The sequence below is a fragment of the Montipora capricornis genome, chromosome 2, assembly GCF_036669925.1.
Source record: "Montipora capricornis isolate CH-2021 chromosome 2, ASM3666992v2, whole genome shotgun sequence".
Taxonomy (NCBI): Eukaryota; Metazoa; Cnidaria; class Anthozoa; order Scleractinia; family Acroporidae; genus Montipora; species Montipora capricornis.
In genome coordinates this window covers 19,713,741-19,725,207 of record NC_090884.1, presented here as the reverse complement: position 1 = coordinate 19,725,207, position 11,467 = coordinate 19,713,741, and the positions used below count along the sequence as shown (strand labels likewise).

The following is an 11,467-nucleotide window of genomic DNA, read 5'->3' as shown; positions in this document are numbered from 1 at the left end:
AGTTCTGGTGTGAAACTTTTGCGGTGATTGTCTGACCAACTATGACCATGGCTTTTGCTGTGAAACTTTGCACCAGTTCTGGTGTGAAACTTTTGCGGTGATCGTCTGACCACATACGACCATGGCTTTTGCTGTGAAACTTTGCACCAGTTCTGGTGTGAAACTTTTGCGGTGATCGTCTGACCACATACGACCATGGCTTTTGCTGTGAAACTTTGCACCAGTTCTGGTGTGAAACTTTTGCGGTGATTGTCTGACCAACTATGACCATGGCTTTTGCTGTGAAACTTTGCACCAGTTCTGGTGTGAAACTTTTGCGGTGATTGTCTAACCACATACGACCATGGCTTTTGCTGTGAAACTTTGCACCAGTTCTGGTGTGAAACTTTTGCGGTGATCGTCTGACCACATACGACCATGGCTTTTGCTGTGAAACTTTGCACCAGTTCTGGTGTGAAACTTTTGCGGTGATTGTCTAACCACATACGACCACGGCTTTTGCTGTGAAACTTTGCACCAGTTCTGGTGTGAAACTTTTGCGGTGATTGTCTGACCAACTATGACCATGGCTTTTGCTGTGAAACTTTGCACCAGTTCTGGTGTGAAACTTTTGCGGTGATTGTCTGACCACATACGACCACGGCTTTTGCTGTGAAACTTTGCACCAGTTCTGGTGTGAAACTTTTGCGGTGATTGTCTAACCAACTACGACCATGGCTTTTGCTGTGAAACTTTGCACCAGTTCTGGTGTGAAACTTTTGCGGTGATTGTCTGACCAACTGTGACCATGGCTTTTGCTGTGAAACTTTGCACCAGTTCTGGTGTGAAACTTTTGCGGTGATTGTCTGACCAACTATGACCATGGCTTTTGCTGTGAAACTTTGCACCAGTTCTGGTGTGAAACTTTTGCGGTGATTGTCTGACCAACTATGACCATGGCTTTTGCTGTGAAACTTTGCACCAGTTCTGGTGTGAAACTTTTGCGGTGATTGTCTGACCACATACGACCATGGCTTTTGCTGTGAAACTTTGCACCAGTTCTGGTGTGAAACTTTTGCGGTGATCGTCTGACCACATACGACCACGGCTTTTGCTGTGAAACTTTGCACCAGTTCTGGTGTGAAACTTTTGCGGTGATTGTCTGACCACATACGACCATGGCTTTTGCTGTGAAACTTTGCACCAGTTCTGGTGTGAAACTTTTGCGGTGATTGTCTGACCACATACGACCATGGCTTTTGCTGTGAAACTTTGCACCAGTTCTGGTGTGAAACTTTTGAGGGAATGGTTTCCAGTTGATTGAAACAGCAAGATTAATGCATTGACTTTGCAGGTCGCATTTCACTTAAATGCCGAATTGTTATAGTGCACCACCAAGGGGAAAAAGAACTATACTAACATTTGACTCTGTGTTCATTGGGTTGTTATTTGTTTACGTGTCATCTTGATCGCCCTGCAACTACTTCCGAAGTTCACATTTTAGCGAGGACCTCTATTTCAAGAAACTGTGAGTACAGCTTATTATTATTATTATTATTACTATTATTGTTGTTACTATTATTAATATTATTAATATTTATTATTATTAATTTTCATTTATTATGGAATTATATATTACTATTGATGTTTATAGTACCTTCGACAATTATGTATTGAAACCTTGCTGGCTGGCTCATAACGTACACCAACGCTTGCTGGCAAACTCCAAAGTCCCTTATGCGCTGGCTGGCAATATGTGTCGTTTCGCATTTTAAAATATGCTGGCTGGTTAAAAGCTGTCTCACACGATGGCTGGCTGGGAGTTTTATTTCCTGAAACTCTTGCTCGCTGGCAGTGAAGAGCGGGTATTTTTTTCCCAGGAAAGTTAAATATTAACGAAGATTGACGTAGAAACATTCTAATAGTGGTTACAACATTATATGAACAATTTTGTCAAAAATGGTCGTTGGGTACTCCTGAAAAGCAACTCACTTAACGAAACTGTCCTTTTTCAAACAACAACAAGGATTCAAACAGCTTCAATTCTTACAGAGTTCGATAAAACATGCGGTGGGGCAACCAAAGCGATGGGAGCTGTGTTGGGGTTTCAGTGTGAAAGTACAAACGGCTACTAACACTCTTATAACTCTTTTTTCATTATTATTTTATTAACCCACAGTCTGCAGTCTGCATTTTACCCTCAGTCTGCATTTTATCCCTGGTCTGCAGTCTGCAGTCTGCGTTTTACACTGACCGGTTATTTGAGTGGTTTTTGGCAACAGAGGTTAATTATTCGTAATGCGATCGCTTCCGTTGCCGTTAGCAATGGGTCGCAAATTTGACACTTTTATCGCATTATCACATTACGCATTGAACCACGTTATCTATCATTCCTAAAAATCTAAAAATATTCGTGCCTTATCAGTTTTCGGTCGAATTTATGTCCAAGAAGGCAGATAAATTGCAGAAAATATTAGTTTCGCATCCAAAAATTCGTAATCAACGCTAAAATGACCAAATTTTGCCTAGAAAACATATTTTACTGTTATTTTTCTTAAATTTTTTCGTTCAACTTTCGCTTTTATAAAATGTTTCAGTTTTCTGTAAATAAGTTATATGCTGTTGGAAAGCTTATTTTCTTAGCTTTAAAATGATGTATTTTTTCCCCCTAACTTAAATATTTTTTGAGAAAAAAAAAACATTTTTTGGCGATGGCTGATTTACCGCGGTTTTCTCGCGGTTGGGAAAGTAGGAAGAAGAGTTAGGCCAGTAGCCAGGTTTTTAACCTCAGAAAAGGATCTGTTTCGTCGTACGAACGTGTGAGGACCTGTGAGCCAAAGGGCCTCTGCTGGTATGACTTCTGGGTGACCCCTTAATAACTTCTTACTAACCGAGCGCGAGGGCTGTACTGCCAGGGAAATATTGGCCCGAGGTCGTGGCAGTACGGACCGAGCGCAGCGAGGTCCGTGCAAAAACGACCCAGGGCCAATATTCCCCAGTACGGCTCGAGCTAGCTCGGTTAGTAAGTAGTTTATTATATGGTTTTTTAATTACCTTTTGCTTTGTTTTTGCAAGCCCGGGAGGGGGGGGGGGGGGGTAATCCCATATGAAACAGACGGGGATGCTCGTCGTCTCGCTTAGGGGTGTAAATTTTGGATTTTGGTCTCGCTTAGGGTGTTTCGGGCAAAGCGCCAATATTTTAAGCCGCCAAGGTCAAAATTTGCTTAAGTCACGCCCAGATTGGTCTCCTTTAGGAGTCACAAAAAGCTTGAGCCACGCCCAGATGGTCTCCTTCAGGGGTTAAATTTAAAATTTCCGACTAGCATCCCCGTGTGTTCCATATGGGATTCCCCCCCCCCCCCTTCCGGGGCTGCACGTACCACAGGCAACCCAGTGTACCCTCACGGAGGGTCTAGTTTTTAATTATTTTGCATTTAGGATGTCTTTTCTCTTCTGAAACATTAAATATGTGTATTTACCTACTATCTTTGAAGTGGTTTCGTTTTCTAGGGTAAGTAAATACCGTATGTTATCCTAATCATTAAGGCTTTTAAAAACAACATTGTGTGTTGAAGGGAGAGAATGGAGCTCATTTCTAATGTTATCTCACTCGTAGTGAGTGAGTGAGTAAGTAAACTTTAGTAAACACGGAAAATCACCAGTTAAGCTAAAAAAAAGTAAAAAACGCTTTACAACTGTTTGACATGATTGCCGTGTGGGGATCCGATCAGGTCAGATACCTGCTTGATTGTACGTTTGAACTGCCCAATAGAGTCAGCATTTCTTAAGTATTGGGGAAAATTGTTCCACAAACAGGCCCTGCTATAAGAGAAACTCCGTTTCAAATAATTAGTATTTGGCTTGGACAGAGTAAGTTTACCTTCTAAATTTCTCAAGTTATATTCAGCATTTCGCTGACTGAAAAGGCGTTGAAGTATTCCGGGGCAGGCAAGATCATGAATTGTTTTATACATAATTAGTGCTTTCTGTTTTTTTACGTCGAAAAGACAGCTTCTCCCACTTAAGAGTATCGAGAAGGAGGTTGGAGCTCGTATCAAACGGTCATTGAGTGTTTAATCTCTGCCTAGATCCAATTATCATTAACTCGGTCTTAGCCACATTTAAACTCAACCTGAGCTCAGTAATTATTGCTAGTTTAAGGTCTGTTAAAGTTTTTGCAGTTAGGGCTATATTGATATCGTCAGCAAACATTCTCGGGGAAGCTTCCCGAAGGCAGTTAAGAAGATCGTTAAGATACATTAAAAATAGCAAGGGACCTAATATGCTGCCTTACGGAACCCCACAAGTAACAGTGCGAGGAGTTGACAGTCTTCATTTACATTACATCTTTGGGTCCGATTGCTTAGGTACGATTGAAACCAAGTGATAGTTGCCTGGTCAGCCCCAAAGTATGACATCGTGCGTAAAATGATTTCATGGTCGATAGCGTCGAATGCCTTTTTAAGGTCAATGAAAACGACTGCATTCAGGAAGCCATTTGTCGCCTCAAGCAAAGCTGTAATGGTACTGTGTAAGGAACGCAACCCTGATTGGCAACTTTATAGCAGATTATTATTATTTAGGTAATGATAAAATTGGTCATAGACGAGTTTTACAAGCACTTTTGAGACTATAGGGATATTAACGGAGATGCCTTTTTAAAAGATCGGTGTCATCCTAGCCAATTTCCATTCAGTTGGATAGATTCCCGTGAGGATTGATTTTGTTAATATGTCTGTTGCAACAATACTAGCTTCCATTTTTAATAGCTTACTAGGTATCTTGTCAAGGCCAGTGACTTTCTCTTCATCGATTTTTTCCAAAAGGTCGAGAACAATGTCGACACTCGAAGTTTTTAGAGAAAACGAATTATCAGAGGGCGACAAGAATGGTTCAGCGTCAACTTCTTCAACCGGAATATCTTGAGCTACAATCCTAGACAAAACTGTTGGGAAGGTTAGCACTTTTGAAGTCTTCATTGCTTCTCTCCCCTCCCCCCTCCTTCAATGTTGTGCAAAACTGAATGGTTTCAGTGGAAAATTGTTGACTTACCTTCCAACATTGAATAGGGGGGAGGGGGGCTATGTAAGAGAAAGTGAAACTATTTCTTTTGAACTTTAACAGAAGCAGGTTGAAATACAGCTCTGGTGTGGTTCATTTACATAACCTTCCCAACTACTTTTGTCTATGATTGTAGCATTTTCGCAATGTTAGCATGAAGTGCTCATTGAAAGCTTCCGCCACATCATCGGCGTTATTTGTGGCTCTATTATTAGCTTGGATTTCCAAAATATTGGACGACTTACAACTATTCCGTGAGCTAACCTCGTTAATAAGATCACAAGTTTTACGTGGATTGCCTTTGCTAGTTTCCAAGTTTAAGAAAAATGTGGTTTTTTTCGCAAGTCTAGTTGCATTATTCACCAGGGGCCCGGTTGTTCGAAAGCCGATTAACTTACTCCAGGATTAGTGTAAACTTTTGTTTCATGTTTTCAACTTTTTGGTGAAAGTTTATTTTGCTTATTCTTGTTTTCAAGATTAACTTCTTCTAATGTAAAGTTCTGCTGAATATCAGCGTTGAATAGCATTTGGGAGTAGAGAAATAAACCCCTTGGTTAATCTTTAATCTGGGATTAGCGTTGATCGGCTTTTGAACAACCGGGCCCTGGGGCCCGTTTCTCGAAAGTCCCGAAACTTTACGGGCCATTATCGGGTGTCACAATTCCCTTTTTATCTCAAGAACGGAGAGGATTGAAGTCGTCAAACTTCACAGTTGGTTTGCTTTTTGTTACCTTGAAAACATATTAAAAGATCGGCCTTCCAAAATAAGCGAGTGGCAGTTTCTCAAATGGCTTTCCGGGCACGAAAAGTTTTCGGGACTTTCGAGAAACGAGCCCCTGGTTCCTAGCCCGTTAAAACTTATACCACATGGCATGATCATTTGTAGAGATCGCTTTCTCTTTCTGAGCAATAATTCACTCGTTATCCACGGAGACCGCTTGTTACGGATTCTTTGTGATTTAAGAGGCGCGTGTTTGTCCATGCGCTGACAAACAGGTTTTTCCATTCTAGCCACTTATCATTTGGATCAGAGTGCGAACTAACATTCATTCATGGCATTTGCTCGAGATCACTGAAGAACTTATCTTTTTGAAAGTTTTTGAATCACCGCATTTCGATCGTGCGAGAGCCGTTGCGCTCATAATTAGCCTTACGTGTCATAAAAACAAGGGAATGATCACTAATCACAACTGAAGGTGAACAACCTCAATTAAAGTTTGAAACCTTCTCCGAGGAATTAGCTATGCATAAATCGATCAGGCTTTTTGACACCTGAGTAATAAGTCGTTTTGGGTCCGTGATTAACTGGCTAAGACCATAGATATCAAGAATGTTAGTCAATGAGGACGAAATATGTGCTGTTGCCTCAGGCAACAAATTGCAGTTAACATCGCCAAGTAGATACAACTCCTTATTTTCAGCGTCAATTTTATCCACCAATTTCTCAAACTCGTTAAACAATTCGGTGGGAGAACCTGGGGGCCGATAGCAGGTGCCGACCAGGAATCCTGCATTTCGAGGCATGCTGATTTTAACAAATAAACACTTCAATTATCGTTACTTTGATCATCTCGTATTCGAAAATTAGGATTTGTGTGCAAGTAGAGTCAAACACCACCCCCTTTCCTTCCATTAACTCTGCGATCTCTTCTGACCATTTTAAAGCCAGGTAAATAAAGTTCGTTAACATGAATAGTGGAATCTAATTTAGATTCTTTAATTATAAATATATCTACTTTAGAAAAGGATATGAAGACACGAAGATCACCAATATGAGACAGCAGACTATTTATATTTAGGGAAGCAATAGCCAAACAAAAACACTTCAATAGTTAAACAAGGCAAGCAAGAGAGATTTCACTCGATTGCAAGCTTGGATGGACAAAAAAAAAACACATACATTTAGAACTTGTTTTCTTCCATCTACGACCATACCACAGGCAAAAAACCTGGTCCCGTCCGATCCCCAAAGTCAAATCCAGTAGGGCAAGAGTAGTACTTCGCTGGGTGACCGCTTAGGAATTCCTCGTGTTGTAGGCTTCTACTTTATTGATTGCTTTTAGTTTATGGTTGATTCAAGAGTTGTTATTTTCTTGCTTGTGCACATTGCACGAGCACTGAATTTTAACGCCCGACAAAAATACAACTTGTCGTCAAAATGTAACTGGTTGATCGCCTATTAATTAAACATTCATTGCAGTCTGAAAGGCAAGCAAGGGGGATTTTCACCGGCCTGCCCGCTTCGCTAGACAAAAAAAAAAACACATAAAACTAGAACTTGTCTTCTTCCGTCTAAGACCATACCACAGGCAAAAAACCGGGTCCCGTCCGATCCCCGCAGTCAAATCCTGTAGGGCGAGAGTAGTACTTTGCTGGGTGACCGCTTGGGAATTCCTCGTGTTGTAGGCTTCTACTTTATTGATTGCTTTTAGTTTATCGATGATTCAAGAGTTGTTATTTCCTTGCTTCTCCACATTCCATGAGCACTAAATTTTCGCACACGACAAAAGTTATAGTTGTCGTCACAATGTAACTGGTTGATGGTCTATTAACTGAATATTCTTTGCAGTCTAAAGGGCAAGCGACGGGGATTTTCGCTCGCTTTCTCCCTTGGCTAGACGAAAACAAAACACACCTACAACTACAACTTGTCTCCTTCCGTCAACGACAATACCACAGGCAAAAAACTGGGTCCCGTCCGATCCCCGCAGTCAAATCCTGTAGGGCGAGAGTAGTACTTCGCTGGGTGACCGCTTGGGAATTCCTCGTGTTGTAGGCTTCTACTTTATTGATTGCTTTTAGTTTATGGTTGATTCATGAGTTGTCATTTTCTTGCTTGTCCACATTGCATGAGCACTGAATTGACGCGCGCGACAAAAGTTAAAGTTGTCGTCACAATGTAACTTGTTGATGGCCTATTAATTAAATATTCTTTGCAGTCTGTAGGGCAAGCAAGGGGGATTTTCACTCGCTTTCTTGCTTGGCTAGACGAAAACAAAACAAACATACAACTAAAACTTCTCTTTTTCCGTCTACGACAATACCACAGGCAAAAAACTGGGTCCCGTCCGATCCCCGCAGTCAAATCCTGTAGGGCGAGAGTAGTACTTCGCTGGGTGACCGCTTGGGAATTCCTCGTGTTGTAGGCTTCTACTTTATTGATTGCTATTAGTTTATGGTTGATTCAAGAGTTGTTATTTTCTTGCTTGTCCACATTGCATGAGCACTGACTTTTTGCGCGCGACAAAAGTTAAATTTGTCGTAAGAATGTAACTGGTTGATGGCCTATTAATTGAAGATTCTTTGCAGTCTAAAGGGCAAGCAAGGAGGATTTTCACTCCCTTTCTCGCTTAACTAGACGAAAACAAAACACACATACAACTAGAGCTTGTCTTCTTTCGTCTACGGCCATACCACAGGCAAAAAACCGGGTCCCGTCCGATCCCCGCAGTCAAATCCTGTAGGGCGAGAGTAGTACTTCGCTGGGTGACCGCTTGGGAATTCCTCGTGTTGTAGGCTTCTACTTTATTGATTGCTTTTAGTTTATGGTTAATTCATGAGTTGTTATTTGCTTGCTTGTCCACATTGCATGAGCACTGAATTTTCGCGCGCGACAAATGTTAAAGTTGTCGTCACAATGTAACTGGTTGATGGCCTATTAATTAAACATTCTTTGCAGTCTGAAGGGAAGGAAAGGGGGATTTTCACTCGCTTTCTCGCTTGGCTAGACGAAAACAAATCACACATACAACTAGAGCTTGTATTCTTGCCTCTACGACCATTCCACAGGCACAAAACCGGGTCCCGTCCGATCCCCGCAGTCAAATCCTGTAGGGCGAGAGTAATACTTCGCTGGGTGACCGCTTGGGAATTCCTCGTGTTGTAGGCTTTTACTTTATTGATTGCTTTTAGTTTATGGTTGATTCATGAGTTGTTATTTTCTTGCTTGTCCACATTGCATGAGCACTGAATTTTCGCGCGCGACAAATGGTAAAGTTGTCGTCACAATGTAACTGGTTGATGGCCTATTAATTGAACATTCTTTGCAGTCTGAAGGGAAGGCAAGGGGGATTTTCACTCGCTTTCTCGCTTGGCTAGACGAAAACAAATCACACATACAACTAGAGCTTGTATTCTTGCGTCTACGACCATACCACAGGCAAAAAACCGGGTCCCGTCCGATCCCCGCAGTCAAATCCTGTAGGGCGAGAGTAGTACTTCGCTGGGTGACCGCTTGGGAATTCCTCGTGTTGTAGGCTTCTACTTTATTGATTGCTTTTAGTTTATGGTTGATTCATGAGTTGTTATTTTCTTGCTTGTCCACATTGCATGAGCACTGAATTTTCGCGCGCGATAAATGGTAAAGTTGTCGTCACAATGTAACTGGTTGATGGCCTATTAATTGAAGTTTCTTTGCAGTCTGAAGGAAACGCGAGGGAGATTTTCACTCGCTTTCTCGCTTGGCTAGACAAAAGCAAATCACACATACAACTAGAGCTTGTATTATTCCGTCTGTGACCATACCACAGGCAAAAAACCGGGTCTCGTCCGATCCCCGCAGTCAAATCCTGTAGGGCGAGAGTAGTACTTCGCTGGGTGACCGCTTGGGAATTCCTCGTGTTGTAGGCTTCTACTTTATTGATTGCTTTTAGTTTATGGTTGATTCATGAGTTGTTATTTTCTTGCTTGTCCACATTGCATGAGCACTGAATTTTCGCGCGCGACAAATGTTAAAGTTGTCGTCACAATGTAACTGGTTGATGGCCTATTAATTGAACATTCTTTGCAGTCTGAAGGGAGGGCAAGGGGGATTTTCACTCGCTTTCTCGCTTGGCTAGACGAAAACAAATCACACATACAACTAGAGCTTGTATTCTTCCGTCTACGACCATACCAAAGGCAAAAAACCGGGTCCCGTCCGATCCCCGCAGTCAAATCCTGTAGGGCGAGAGTAGTACTTCGCTGGGTGACCGCTTGGGAATTCCTCGTGTTGTAGGCTTCTACTTTATTGATTGCTTTTAGTTTATGGTTGATTCATGAGTTGTTATTTTCTTGCTTGTCCACATTGCATGAGCACTGAATTTTCGCGCGCGACAAATGGTAAAGTTGTCGTCACAATGTAACTGGTTGATGGCCTATTAATTGAACATTCTTTGCAGTCTGAAGGGAAGGCAAGGGGGATTTTCACTCGCTTTCTCGCTTGGCTAGACGAAAACAAATCACACATACAACTAGAGCTTGTATTCTTCCGTCTACGACCATACCACAGGCAAAAACCCGGGTCCCGTCCGATCCCCGCAGTCAAATCCTGTAGGGCGAGAGTAGTACTTCGCTGGGTGACCGCTTGGGAATTCCTCGTGTTGTAGGCTTCTACTTTATTGATTGCTTTTAGTTTATGGTTGATTCATGAGTTGTTATTTTCTTGCTTGTCCACATTGCATGAGCACTGAATTTTCGCGCGCGACAAATGTTAAAGTTGTCGTCACAATGTAACTGGTTAATGGCCTATTAATTGAACATTCTTTGCAGTCTGAAGGGAAGGCAAGGGGGATTTTCACTCGCTTTCTCGCTTGGCTAGACGATAACAAATCACACATAAAACTAGAGCTTGTATTCTTCCGTCTACGACCATACCACAGGCAAAAAACCGGGTCCCGTCCGATCCCCGCAGTCAAATCCTGTAGGGCGAGAGTAGTACTTCGCTGGGTGACCGCTTGGGAATTCCTCGTGTTGTAGGCTTCTACTTTATTGATTGCTTTTAGTTTATGGTTGATTCATGAGTTGTTATTTTCTTGCTTGTCCACATTGCATGAGCACTGAATTTTCGCGCGCGACAAATGGTAAAGTTGTCGTCACAATGTAACTGGTTGATGGCCTATTAATTGAACATTCTTTGCAGTCTGAAGGGAAGGCAAGGGGGATTTTCACTCGCTTTCTCGCTTGGCTAGACGAAAACAAATCACACATACAACTAGAGCTTGTATTCTTCCGTCTACGACCATACCACAGGCAAAAAACCGGGTCCCGTCCGATCCCCGCAGTCAAATCCTGTAGGGCGAGAGTAGTACTTCGCTGGGTGACCGCTTGGGAATTCCTCGTGTTGTAGGCTTCTACTTTATTGATTGCTTTTAGTTTATGGTTGATTCATGAGTTGTTATTTTCTTGCTTGTCCACATTGCATGAGCACTGAATTTTCGCGCGCGACAAATGGTAAAGTTGTCGTCACAATGTAACTGGTTGATGGCCTATTAATTGAACATTCTTTGCAGTCTGAAGGGAAGGCAAGGGGGATTTTCACTCGCTTTCTCGCTTGGCTAGACGAAAACAAATCACACATACAACTAGAGCTTGTATTCTTCCGTCTACGACCATACCACAGGCAAAAACCCGGGTCCCGTCCGATCCCCGCAGTCAAATCCTGTAGGGC

General features: G+C 42.2%; 10 non-coding genes and 3 pseudogenes across 10 annotated transcripts in view; all 13 read left to right on the top strand.

The window, feature by feature from the left end:
• The first annotated feature begins 6,961 nt into the window (after positions 1–6,961).
• Positions 6,962–7,080, top strand: LOC138039523 (5S ribosomal RNA; annotated as a pseudogene).
• Positions 7,081–7,330: 250 nt separating this feature from the next.
• Positions 7,331–7,449, top strand: LOC138039505 (5S ribosomal RNA). Its single transcript, XR_011130600.1, has one exon. It is a non-coding gene; the product is annotated as a 5S ribosomal RNA (ribosomal RNA).
• Positions 7,450–7,700: 251 nt separating this feature from the next.
• Positions 7,701–7,819, top strand: LOC138039511 (5S ribosomal RNA; annotated as a pseudogene).
• Positions 7,820–8,070: 251 nt separating this feature from the next.
• LOC138039500 (5S ribosomal RNA) lies at positions 8,071–8,189 on the top strand. The gene has a single exon (XR_011130595.1). It is a non-coding gene; the product is annotated as a 5S ribosomal RNA (ribosomal RNA).
• A 251-nt stretch (positions 8,190–8,440) lies between these two features.
• On the top strand, positions 8,441–8,559 carry LOC138039484 (5S ribosomal RNA). Its single transcript, XR_011130580.1, has one exon. It is a non-coding gene; the product is annotated as a 5S ribosomal RNA (ribosomal RNA).
• A 251-nt stretch (positions 8,560–8,810) lies between these two features.
• Positions 8,811–8,929, top strand: LOC138039515 (5S ribosomal RNA; annotated as a pseudogene).
• Positions 8,930–9,180: 251 nt separating this feature from the next.
• LOC138039383 (5S ribosomal RNA) lies at positions 9,181–9,299 on the top strand. Its single transcript, XR_011130484.1, has one exon. It is a non-coding gene; the product is annotated as a 5S ribosomal RNA (ribosomal RNA).
• A 251-nt stretch (positions 9,300–9,550) lies between these two features.
• Positions 9,551–9,669, top strand: LOC138039504 (5S ribosomal RNA). The gene has a single exon (XR_011130599.1). It is a non-coding gene; the product is annotated as a 5S ribosomal RNA (ribosomal RNA).
• A 251-nt stretch (positions 9,670–9,920) lies between these two features.
• Positions 9,921–10,039, top strand: LOC138039497 (5S ribosomal RNA). Its single transcript, XR_011130593.1, has one exon. It is a non-coding gene; the product is annotated as a 5S ribosomal RNA (ribosomal RNA).
• Positions 10,040–10,290: 251 nt separating this feature from the next.
• On the top strand, positions 10,291–10,409 carry LOC138039492 (5S ribosomal RNA). Its single transcript, XR_011130588.1, has one exon. It is a non-coding gene; the product is annotated as a 5S ribosomal RNA (ribosomal RNA).
• Positions 10,410–10,660: 251 nt separating this feature from the next.
• LOC138039381 (5S ribosomal RNA) lies at positions 10,661–10,779 on the top strand. The gene has a single exon (XR_011130482.1). It is a non-coding gene; the product is annotated as a 5S ribosomal RNA (ribosomal RNA).
• A 251-nt stretch (positions 10,780–11,030) lies between these two features.
• LOC138039380 (5S ribosomal RNA) lies at positions 11,031–11,149 on the top strand. Its single transcript, XR_011130481.1, has one exon. It is a non-coding gene; the product is annotated as a 5S ribosomal RNA (ribosomal RNA).
• A 251-nt stretch (positions 11,150–11,400) lies between these two features.
• LOC138039491 (5S ribosomal RNA) overlaps positions 11,401–11,467 on the top strand; it is a 119-nt gene continuing 52 nt past the window's right edge. The window contains exon 1 of the ribosomal RNA XR_011130587.1: positions 11,401–11,467. This exon is cut by the window's right edge and continues 52 nt beyond it. This is a non-coding gene — a ribosomal RNA (5S ribosomal RNA).